We start from the raw sequence: 11,055 nt of genomic DNA, 5'->3' as shown, positions 1-11,055 counted from the left end.
CAGGCACCGTGTCCCATTGTTGGAAGCCTATCCAAATTTTGTCAAAAATGGACTCGTGGCCCAAAAAGACATTCAATCATCCCTATGTGATACATGTTGCATCTTTGAGGGTAAAAGGTCATTTGGCGGACCGATGTTTGGGAAAGAAGGGTGAAAACTGAAGCAAGTAGGGTCCAAGTATATTTTTCTTTTACAACTTTTTTAAGAAAAGCCAAAAAATTTAAAAAAAAAAAAAAGATTTTACACTTTTCCATTATTTTCCAAAAAAAAAAGAGAAAAAGAAAATCCAAAAAGATTTTACATTTTTCATCATTTTTCAAAAAGACAAAAATATATTTTTTTTCCAAATTAGTGTCATTTTCTAAGTTTTCTCCCATATCCAATCATCCCAAACTACGTATACCTGATTTTCATCTTTCGGGGCGAGATACGTAGGCAACCTACATAGGATCTTAGCCAAATCTTGCATGTCCAACCACGTTTGGCCACATCGGTTGTTTTTGCAAAATAGGGATATTTTTGCAAAATGTCTTGTTAACCCATGTCTTAGTATCCTAAGCCCATATCAAGGTGTCCTCTCAGTATTAAGGTCCATTCCTGTTGAATTTGTATGTCCGACCACTTTTGGCCACATCGGCCATTCTTGCAAAATGAGTTCATTTTCGCAAAAGTGGTTCAATTACCCATGTCTTAGGATCTTGAGTACACAACTCGGTGTCATACTACTTTAAGGACCGTCCTTATTGAGTTCGCATTATTAGCCACCTCTGGCCATATCGGCCATTTCTACAAATGGGTCATTTCTGCAAATTAATTTTGGGCCATGATGTTCAGGAGTTGAATCCATATAAGCCTTAGTGATGTATTTCCATGTCTTTGAGGTCACCTTTGTTGAGTTTTCACTAACAATCATCCTTGGCCACGTAGGTCATTTTACAAAAATAGCCTTAATCATGTCTTGTATGTGTCCAATAGAAGGTGTCGTGGCGTCACATGTGTCGTAAGTCACTAACTCTATTTGATCTTATTTTTACCATTCAGGTATGGATCAATTTGCAAGAGTTTGAGCATGACAAATACCCTAGGACCATTCTAGTCAAGACCATTGCATGCATGAGCTGCTTGAGGAAACTTTTTATTTTTTAGTCTATTTTATGTTTTTTTTTTAATTTTTAGTCTTGTACAGTAGTATCGAGTCTGTCAGTCTAGTTAAGATTGTCGAGTCTTTTGTTATAGTACTTCCTATTTTGTATTTGAAAAACCAAAAAAATTATAAATGAAAAATCCAAAAAGATTTTTGTTTCTTAATTTATTTTGTCCATTACTTTTTCAGAACTACGCTTGATCTGATTCATGAGGGACATGATACGTAGGCAATCTACATAGGGTTCGATTGAATTATTATTTTTTTTTTAAAAATAATATTAAAATAAAAAGAAGAAAAAAAGAGAATGAAGTTGTGGGACATGAGAAATGAGAGGAAATAAAAGAGCGATAATCAGAAAGAAAAGAGGGGAAAGAAATGAATAACCAAGAAGTGTTAGAAAGGAAGATGAAGAAGGAAATGGGGCAAGAAGAGTGAAATTGGGATGATGCCATATGACTTTCGTACCCTCGAAGCCATTCTAGTACTGTTAACTGTGATTAGGGGGCATTGCACACAATGTGATATTTCTATCTGATAAATGCTCTAACGCTAACCTGTTGGCTTTGTTTTGCTCTCTTTTGTTACTTTCATTGTTATCATAACAGAGGGTGGTTAGTTTGTGGCACTTTGGCGAGTCATCTGTGTGACACAAGGTCAAAAGAGCAAGGTACCCATGGCTAGCAAAGACTTGGACACAAGAGTTGTTGACCAGTCGAGGGAGATTGAGAAGTCGTAATCTGAATTGAAAGAGGAGGTCCAGAGGTTGAAACAACAGATGGCAGAAATGCATCAGTCTTGGATCAGGGGGAATCCTCTACCTTCATTCCCCACTAACTACGCTGAAAACCCTGCAACTATCCCACCACTATCACAAGCCCAGGTTCCCACTACCGTCGAGCTTTCCCCTCAACACGCACCGAGCTTTACCCCTTACCACAATTACCTTGGAACTTCCTCCCAAATTTTCCACGCTCTACCAGACAAAACAACCTCATACCCTGCTCCGACATCAGCTCCTATTTTTGTAGCTCCTCCACCAGCTACTCTTCCTCGATCCTCTAGAGAGACTGCGTTCAAAGTCCCCGATGCCCAAGGAAAGAGGCCCAAGTAAAGTTTCAGGATGTTTTTGTTCAGATGGAACCAACAAGTTGCTCGGGTCAGTTATCCAATTGGTAGAAAAGATGTTGTTGAGCCCCGCCAACGACATGATCTAGTGGGCATTCCTGCTAAACACTTTCAGCCTCAATACCGACCTCATGAATATCCTTGTACTCCAGATAATCCTCACCAATGCTACTTTCCTCCAAAAAATCCTCGAAGTCATACCTTACCTCCCCAGTACTTTATCCACAATGCATTGCCATATGCTTCCCACTCACAAAACCCGCAAACAACTTGCACCGCATCCACAAATGTCTTACCCACCTCTACAAGCATATAAACCCCCTACCTGAAAGAGGTTCCAACCAAGGCCGGAGTACAAAATGAGAAGGCAGTAGCAAAGAGAAAAGTTTTTCACTCCAATCGGAGAATCCTACACAAGCTTGTTTGAAAAGTTAAAATAGTCTGGCCTGATTGAGCCGCTCATCGGCTATACTCTGGACCCATATGCAAAAGGTTTTGATCCTACCATACGGTGCATGTAGAACTCTAATGTCCAAGGGCATAACATTGAAGATTGTCATGATTTGAAAAGGGAGATAGAAAGAATAATTCAAGAAGGGATAATTATGGTCCAAGACAGTGACACCCAGAACATTGCACAGAATCTTTTACCTACATATGATGATGCACACTTTGTGGGGAGGATGCGTGGTGACATGAAGTATGAGAATCCTCTTGGGAACTTGCTGACTGAAGTTAATGATATTGAAATTGGTGAAGGTCCCAGTAATTTTGATGTGCAACCCGGTGGCTAAGATGTCGAGCTTGGTAATTGGAAATACACTCCTTTCTTGCATAGCCAGGAAGGAGTTTTGGTGGTTTATTTTGATGTCATTTCTGTTGTCCGGGTTATTTCAGGGTTGTAATCCGGACATTGACTTTTGGCTCAAACCCTTCTTCTTCTTATTTTGTCTAGTTCGTTTAGTTGTAGTAACTCGTCTAGTGTTATTTAGGATTGTTCTAGGGTTGCAATCCATGTCTATTTTGTTTGTTTTGTTCAAATCCTTTTCACCATCAGTTTAATGAAATTTCCTATTTTCTATAAGTTCTGGTCAGTCTTTGTTTAGGTTAATTTTCCTTTTATAGTCCTTTTCAGCCTGACTCTAGTAACATGACATGCACGCATAATTCTCAGCCTGGTCTTGAAAGTTAGTTTAATCATGAAGTAATGACACAATTTTGAACATGATAAAAAGAGACATTTGAGGAAATAAGTAAAGATTCATTCATTCTGAGAGAACCTGAAGCTTGAATTGAGTGAAACTGAGGCAGTTAGTCTGGAAAATCAAGAGGTTGATGAGAGCATACAACAAGGGAATGTCTCTCAAGCAGTTTAAGGTAGATCAACCAGTGCTGAAATGCATTCTTCAACATCAAGATAAGTTTGAATCAAGTTTGCTTCGAACTGGCAAGGATCATTATTGGTACAGAGGTATTGCCCATTGGCACTTTTGTTTGGATTTCTTTGCTTCTCTTCAACTGCATGTTTGTACTAGGCATTTTTAAAGTTTGGTATGACGAAGGCATTTTATTCTGCTCCCCAAACACTTTTATCCTTTGCAACCCATTTTGAGCTTAATTTTTGTTTCATGCCCCACTTTTGGAATCAGAAATAGAGTCAGGAACTAGAAAAAGAAAATAGAAATAGAAAGAGAAGAAGAAAAAAAAGGAAAAGAGAAAAAGAAAAAAAAAAGAGAAAAGAGAAAAATGGAAAAAGGAAAATCAAAAGAGAGAAGGAAAAGAAAAATAAACTTTGTCTTTTGAACTACGTTCGACCTGATTCTTGTCACCACAAGATACATAGGCAGCCTTACGGTTCGGTCGCACCAAATAAAATATTTCATAATCCCCAAAGCCAAGAGTGGGGTAGTTTTTCTTAGAAATTCCATCAAAGCAAAAATTTTAAAAAAATCCCCAAACTCCAAGAAACTGGGGCAGGAGTTTTAATTTTGCCAAAAGATCTGATTCCAAAAGTTGTAATTTTGAACCCTTTTCATCTTAAATTATTTTGAGCCTTCATGCCACCCTTTCTTTCTAACACTGTCCAAAAGACTGCATTACGGTCCAAAGAAAGACCTTCTGACCAATCTTTGAGGAGGTCAAATAACGTGTGTGGTAAAAGTCTTATCTTCTTGTATCATGGGTAATACCTTGTTCTCAACACAAAGAGAGAAAATGATAAAATGAGAGAGTCTTATCGGTGAAAACCTTATGGGCACCGTAAGGCGATGGTGAGTTGAGAGAAAGAGCAAAATGAGAGGCTTGATGGTGAAAACCCTTCAGGGCACTACAAGTCGACTAAGAATTGTGGATCAAATAGGACAATTGGAGCACTGAAGCCCAGTTTCACAACTTAGAGGCACAACATTAGTTGAAGGCCGCTTTAATCCAAAATGCATGTCACGGTCATTAGAGTTGGTATATATATCTGATAAGTCCCTACTCAGTGATTTTCTTGTTAGATGTTATCTCTTGTCCCCTTAACTATGTTCTTCTTGCTTTGTTTAAGTCCTCTGGAGTCTGTTTTGTTAGAACAAGTAAGAAATGACTTCAAAATCTGCCACCAGCTTTCCAAATGCATAAAGCGGAGTTTGGCTAGCACATAAAAGTGGCATAAGTCAGGAAAGGACAGTATGCGCACTGAGTTGGTAACAATCAACATGCTTTGGGATTCATATGAAATGCAAGGGTTCGGTAAATGTCAATTCATGAGCAAAATGCAACAGATAGAGAATATTGAGATCGAATGGAGCAGAGGTGTTTTTTTTTGTGATAAGGGTTGAAAGGAAATGGATAATCGATAACAATCAAGGTCGTTCAAGTTGAAATCAAAGTTATCTTGGAAAGTGTAGAAGCATCTACCTTCAAGGTCAAGGCCACAAACTAACCACCACATTTTCAAACTAACAAAATTTTATTCGTCTAAAACAGGGGCAAGAAAGTTTGTTAACCACAGGGACCTCCCATGAAAAGGCATGGTTCAGGGGCAAGAAATTCTGTTCAGAATCCTCCAAGACGAGAGCATGGCTCAGGTAAGTTCATTCTCGGCTCTCAGGACCCTCCTGGATAATGGGATTTAATTTTTAAAAGCTCTCAGGACCCTCCTGGATAATGGGATTTAATTTTGAAAGTTTTCAGGACCCTACTGGATAATGAGATTTAATTTTAAAAGTTTTTAGGACCTTCCTAGATAATGAGATTTAGTTTATAAGTTTTCAGGACCCTCCTGAATAATGAGATTTAGTTTTTCAGGACCCTCATGGATAATGGGACTTAGTTTTAAGTTTTAGTGTAAGAAAATATAATTTAGCTTTAAAGTTGTCACTCTTAAGATGAGATTTAATTTGAAGTTTTCAGGGCCCTCTTGAATAATGGGATTTAGCTTTTAAATTCTTAGACCTCTTTAAGGTAACATGATTCGATCAACACTCACTGATGTGCCCAGATTCCAAACTGGGGCAGAATTTTTTTTTCTGTTTTGTTGTAATATCAGGCGCCCACCTGGATAACGAGGGAATACATTTCAAGTTTTTTGTAATTAGGCACCCACGTGGATAACGAGGTAATACAATTCAAGTTTTTGGTAATCAGGCGTGCACCTGGATAATGAGGGAATTCTATTCAAGTTTTGGTAATCAAGCGCCCACCTGAATAACGAAGGAATACAATTCAAGTTTTGGTAATCAGGCGCCACCTGGATAACAAGGGAATACAATTCAAGCTTTGGTAATCAGGCATCCACCTGGATAACGAGTGAATACAATTCAAGTTTTTGGTAATCAGGCGCCCACCTGGATACGAGGGAATACAATTCAAGTTTTGGTAATCAGGCGCCCACCTAGGTAATGAGGGAATACAATTCAAATGCCCACCTGGATAACGAGGGAATACAATTCAAGTTTTGGTAATCAGGCACCCACCTGGATAACGAGGGAATACAATTCAAGTTTGGTAATCAGGCACCCACCTGGATAACGAGGGAATACAATTCGAGTTTTTGGTAATCAGGCGCCCACTTGGATAACGAGGGAATACAATTTAAGTTTTGGCAATCAGACGCCCACCTGGATAACGAGGGAATACAATTCAAGTTTTGGTAATCAGGCGCCCACCTGGATAACGAGGGAATACAATTCAAGTTTTGGTAATCAGGCGCCCACCTGGATAACGAGGGAACACAATTCAAGTTTTGGTAATCAGGCACCCACCTGGATAACGAGGGAATTCATTTCAAGTTAAGTCATTAGCAGACGCCCACCTAGAGAATTAGGGAATTCATTTCAGAGTTACTTTCAATTCGCAAATGCAAGAAGCATCAGGAGCCCGCCTGAAGAACAGGGTCCATTTTTCAGTCTCATGTTGAAGATCAAATAGAGATTCAAGGAAGATTCAAGACAAGAATTAGATAGGATCTTGTATTTTTCTTTTACTTTACTATAATTTTTCCTTTTATTTTTGATATGACGGCAGGAACCGCGGACCGGAACCTCGACGACACTTCACTCGACTCTCCACCTCGGTACTCCATCGTCCTTCTCACTTATGAACTACACGTGGCCTGATTCCTCTATAGCCAAGGATATGTAGGCAACTCAGATACCAGGGCTCTGTAACATTCTCTTCCTTTCTCTTAGTTTTTGGGCTTTCTAAATATGGGTCGGGTCAAAAAACCTGTCTAGTCGTTCTTTGTCTGAAAATACTTCGCATTTCCAGTCAAAAAGGGGTAGCTGTAGACATGTGATTTTGACCCTCCCCAAGATTTTACATATTTTAGCACTTAAATACTTAGTTTAGGCCTAATATAGTTATTTTAACTAATTTTGACTCTTTTACATTATTTTTTATCACATAAATAAAAATTAGAAAAAAATAGTTTCATTAGTTTTAAACGGTTAGTATTATTTTAATAGTTATGTTCTTAAGTAAGATTAATTAGTATTTTTAATAGTTATCTTGTTTGCTACATTATTTTTATATACAAAAAGGAGGAGATAATAGAATTAGTTTTTGGACCAATTTAGTCTTGCTTGTAGCCCAATTAAACCAATCCCTTAGCCCATTAACTCAAAAGCCCAAACCTAAACACCCATTTTAAGATAATATACAAGAAAAAAAAAACCTAGACCTAGAAAGAGAGGGCTGCCATCTTCTTCATTAAAAAGAACAAAAAAAACCTAGAACCATAATTGAAGACATCAACAGAGCCACCCAAATCGCTGCTTCTCCAGTCATCTTCTCCAATGGCGCTAGCTTCTTCTTCATGAAGACAAGAGTCTCCCCTGGCTTCCCAACCTCTGATCTCTAAAACACCATAGCCGACCAGCATCCATGCCACCTTCAGCTGTCACCGACCACCTTCTGCTCCTTCGTCTCACACCAGCACACCCCTGCTTCTTCTCCTTCACCTTCACAGTAGATCGGCTGTTGTTCCTCCACCACCGGACTCACCGAAAATAGCACCAATGGCCGCCAAATCATCGAAAACTAGCAACAACGACTCTTAAGTAGCTAAAGAACTCACGTCACCTTTTTTAGAGCTTGGTTTGTCATTATTCAGTCTTTGATTGGTAACGATTTTGGGTTCGAAGTGGAAATTCCGGCAGCAACAGTTGTCAACTTCAGTCATCGGTGGAGAGTCGAGGTCGATAGGTGTTCCGTTTGGCATCGCTAGTCGCGGTTCCCGTTCCGTTGTCGAAAGGTCCATCTCTTCGTTCTCTTATAACTTTTTTAATTTTGTGATATAAAAATATGATATGGAGCTTTGGTTTAGATTGCATTTAATCTGTGTTATATAATTAGTGATTTGAATGTGTTTGGTTTAGGAATCATATTAATGATTTGAATATGTGTTCATGTTTGTTCTCATTGCTTGGTCTCTCATGGGCACGTACTGTTTCAAGAAGTTGATCCATGTTTAGTCACTTGAGATTATTTGAATCCTATAGCCAATGTCAAATATGTTTATTAGCGGACATTTGTGAATTTGGACAAATCTGACTGCTAGTTGTTGTGTTTAAGAGGATAATCTTTGGAGATGTGCTTTAAATTAAGACTGGATCTAAAGTTACGGAATGAGGTAAAACATAAGTTGTCGGTGTTCTAAACTTTTCACTTGCGTAGATCTATTTACTAATTTATCGGTAGGAGCATACTTAGGTCGGCAACACTTAGGTAAGCAAGCCTTAGGATTTTGTAGTTTTGAGGCGAGAGATCGTTCCCTTAGTTAAATTTATCCAGGAATGCCCCGTTGACTTTGTATATATTTTTATCCGGGGTATGCTCCGAAGTGAATGTAAATGGAGGCCAAAAGTATAAACTTGTAGTATTTTATTTTATTTTATTTTCATTTTTGTTTTCTCTATTTTAGTTGGGGACGACCTCGAGCCTCTTTTGTGTTTATTTTCCTCTTTTTTTTTTGTGATTTCGCCTCAATTCAAACATTTTAAAAGGCAATTAGATCGAGTACGCAACCGTGACCTTCACGGGACTTGGGGAGTTCCTAACACCTTCTCCCAGAGTAAAATGAACCCCCTTACCCAAATCTCTGGTGTAGACTTAGTTTTAGAGTTCAAAGTGTTTTGAAAGGAAAATTATTACTTTTGGACAAACGGTGACCTGACACACCGAAATCAAATGTCAGGTGGCGACTCTAAGCTAATCCTTTTGAACACACAATTTTGTTACTTTTCAAATTGAAAACCTTGTTTCAAGCTTTTACTAAATCTTTTTATTAATTTAGGAGGGTTTAGTGAGAGTTTTGTTAAAAAAGGGGTGTGACAAAATCTGAGGCCATTATCACCATGTGCGAGTGCGTTTTGTGAGTTTGACATGTTTTAACCTGAAAAAAAATACTTGAAAAAAACAAGCGTGAAAACACTTAACAATCACTATTAACCTTAGCCCCATGGTGGACGCCAACTGTTTACCCTAAAATTTGATTAACAATTAAACTTATATTGTGGTTTTAAGGATATGTGATTCAATCCAATACCAATTGATAAACTAAGAATTAAATAAATAAATTAGAGAAAAAAATAAATCAAACCATTATGCTAGCCAAATTTTGATCTCGACTTGTGGTAGTCTCGGGGTGTGATAATAGGAATAGCAAATGTTAAAGCAACTCTAACGAACAGTAAGTGAAATAGCAAGAAAGTAATGAGTATATATATTCTTCTCAGTGAACAATAATGATTACAAATGAATCGGATCCCTCTTTATATAATAAGAGAGTCCTAAATAAGGTACACTTCTAATTACAATAAGAAATCATATATGACAACTGATTAACCGCCGGAGATCAATCCATTCCGAAATTCATGCCACGATCTTCGATCCGTTGCAGATATCTCGCCCTTTCCGTTATCGAATCATACCGGCATCATTTCGAAGTATGCCCTCTTCTGACCTCGGTTAGTGATGTCGACCTCGATCTTGGAAAGAAACTCTGATCCTTAACTCGACGTCCTGACCTTTCGACGTGGTATCTCTCTTTTGATCAAAGGATAAATCGGGCAACCCCGATTTCCAGCGTATACACCCGGCTTTGTCCGATACCATGTTAAACTTAATACATAGTAGAATTCTGTAGTTGGAAGCCCACACTTGCATTCTTCATTTCATGTAGCTTATATAGTACAATGTACAGGAGACAACCCAAGAGTCCTAATAATCGAAAGTTATTACTAGAGATAAGCCAAAAGAGTCTTAAGCGGCTAAACTACAATTCTAAGTCATTATCATTAATATTTGAATGTACATGATTAGATTAAGAAGGTCTAACATCGTTCACTACTTCTGAGAAACTGGCATATTTTATTTACTAGTATAAGCTAGTCTGTTACTTAGTCATGGTATTACTAGCCACTTGCATCTTCCTCTGGAAAGCGAGCCATAATCAATTTTAAGGTGTTCTTTACCTTCTTGAGCAATCCTTAGAACAGTTCTATTGAGTATTTACATGTGTTTTGCAGCTACAGCAGATGTCTTACCCATAAATTAAGAGAAGCTTTATTTTTGCAAGATATTCTATAACGAGGACAAATATTAAATAGCAGTCATGTTCGGAGATAACTCACGCAAATTTGAAGGCTGGGAGCTACGGTAATTTCATCCACTAACTAACAAGTATCATGATGATTTCACATCCTTATCTTAATGGGAAAATTATACAAAATACCATTAAAGTTTAAATGATTACTATAGCGACGTGATCGGTCGTTTTGAGCTTTAACATTCTATTTGGTGGTTTGTGACTTTGAGTAGCTTCATATTATGTATTATGACTTGCATGTATGGTTGGTTTCGTTTTTCAAGCGGATCGAGATTGATTTGGAAGAATAATTCTCATTTTAGAAGCTTTAAGTTGGAAGAGTTGATCAAGGGTTGACTTTTGGGTAAATGGACTTGAATCGGGGTTTGATTATTCCTATATGCTCGTATGATAACTTTGGACTTGTATGTATGTTCGGATTTGGTTTCGGAGGTTCCTATAAGAATACAACGCTATTTGTTGAAAGTTGACAATATGAAGAATTTAAGGGCCTGTTTGGCCATAGATTTTGCCAAAATATATTTAGATTATTTATTGGCAAATACATATTTGGCCATAGATTTTATCTACATTTTGGCAAATTCCGAAAACCCAAATCTCAAATCCCAAAACCTAGCCAAGAGCTGGTTTTGGCCCAAAAAATCACTATTATAATTTTTTTTAAAATTATCCCAAACTTTTTAATTTTATA

General features: G+C 37.8%; 1 long non-coding RNA gene across 1 annotated transcript; it reads left to right on the top strand.

Annotated features, from left to right (window-relative positions):
* Positions 1 to 1,720: 1,720 nt before the first annotated feature.
* LOC142176588 (uncharacterized) lies at positions 1,721 to 10,643 on the top strand. Its single transcript, XR_012705274.1, has 2 exons — positions 1,721 to 8,009; positions 10,285 to 10,643. It is a non-coding gene; the product is annotated as an uncharacterized LOC142176588 (long non-coding RNA).
* The last annotated feature ends 412 nt before the right edge of the window (positions 10,644 to 11,055 follow it).

This window comes from Nicotiana tabacum, chromosome 22 (assembly GCF_000715075.1).
Source record: "Nicotiana tabacum cultivar K326 chromosome 22, ASM71507v2, whole genome shotgun sequence".
Lineage (NCBI taxonomy): Eukaryota > Viridiplantae > Streptophyta > Magnoliopsida > Solanales > Solanaceae > Nicotiana > Nicotiana tabacum.
The sequence above is the reverse complement of the archived record's forward strand: the minus strand, read 5'-3'. Positions and strand labels throughout refer to the sequence as shown.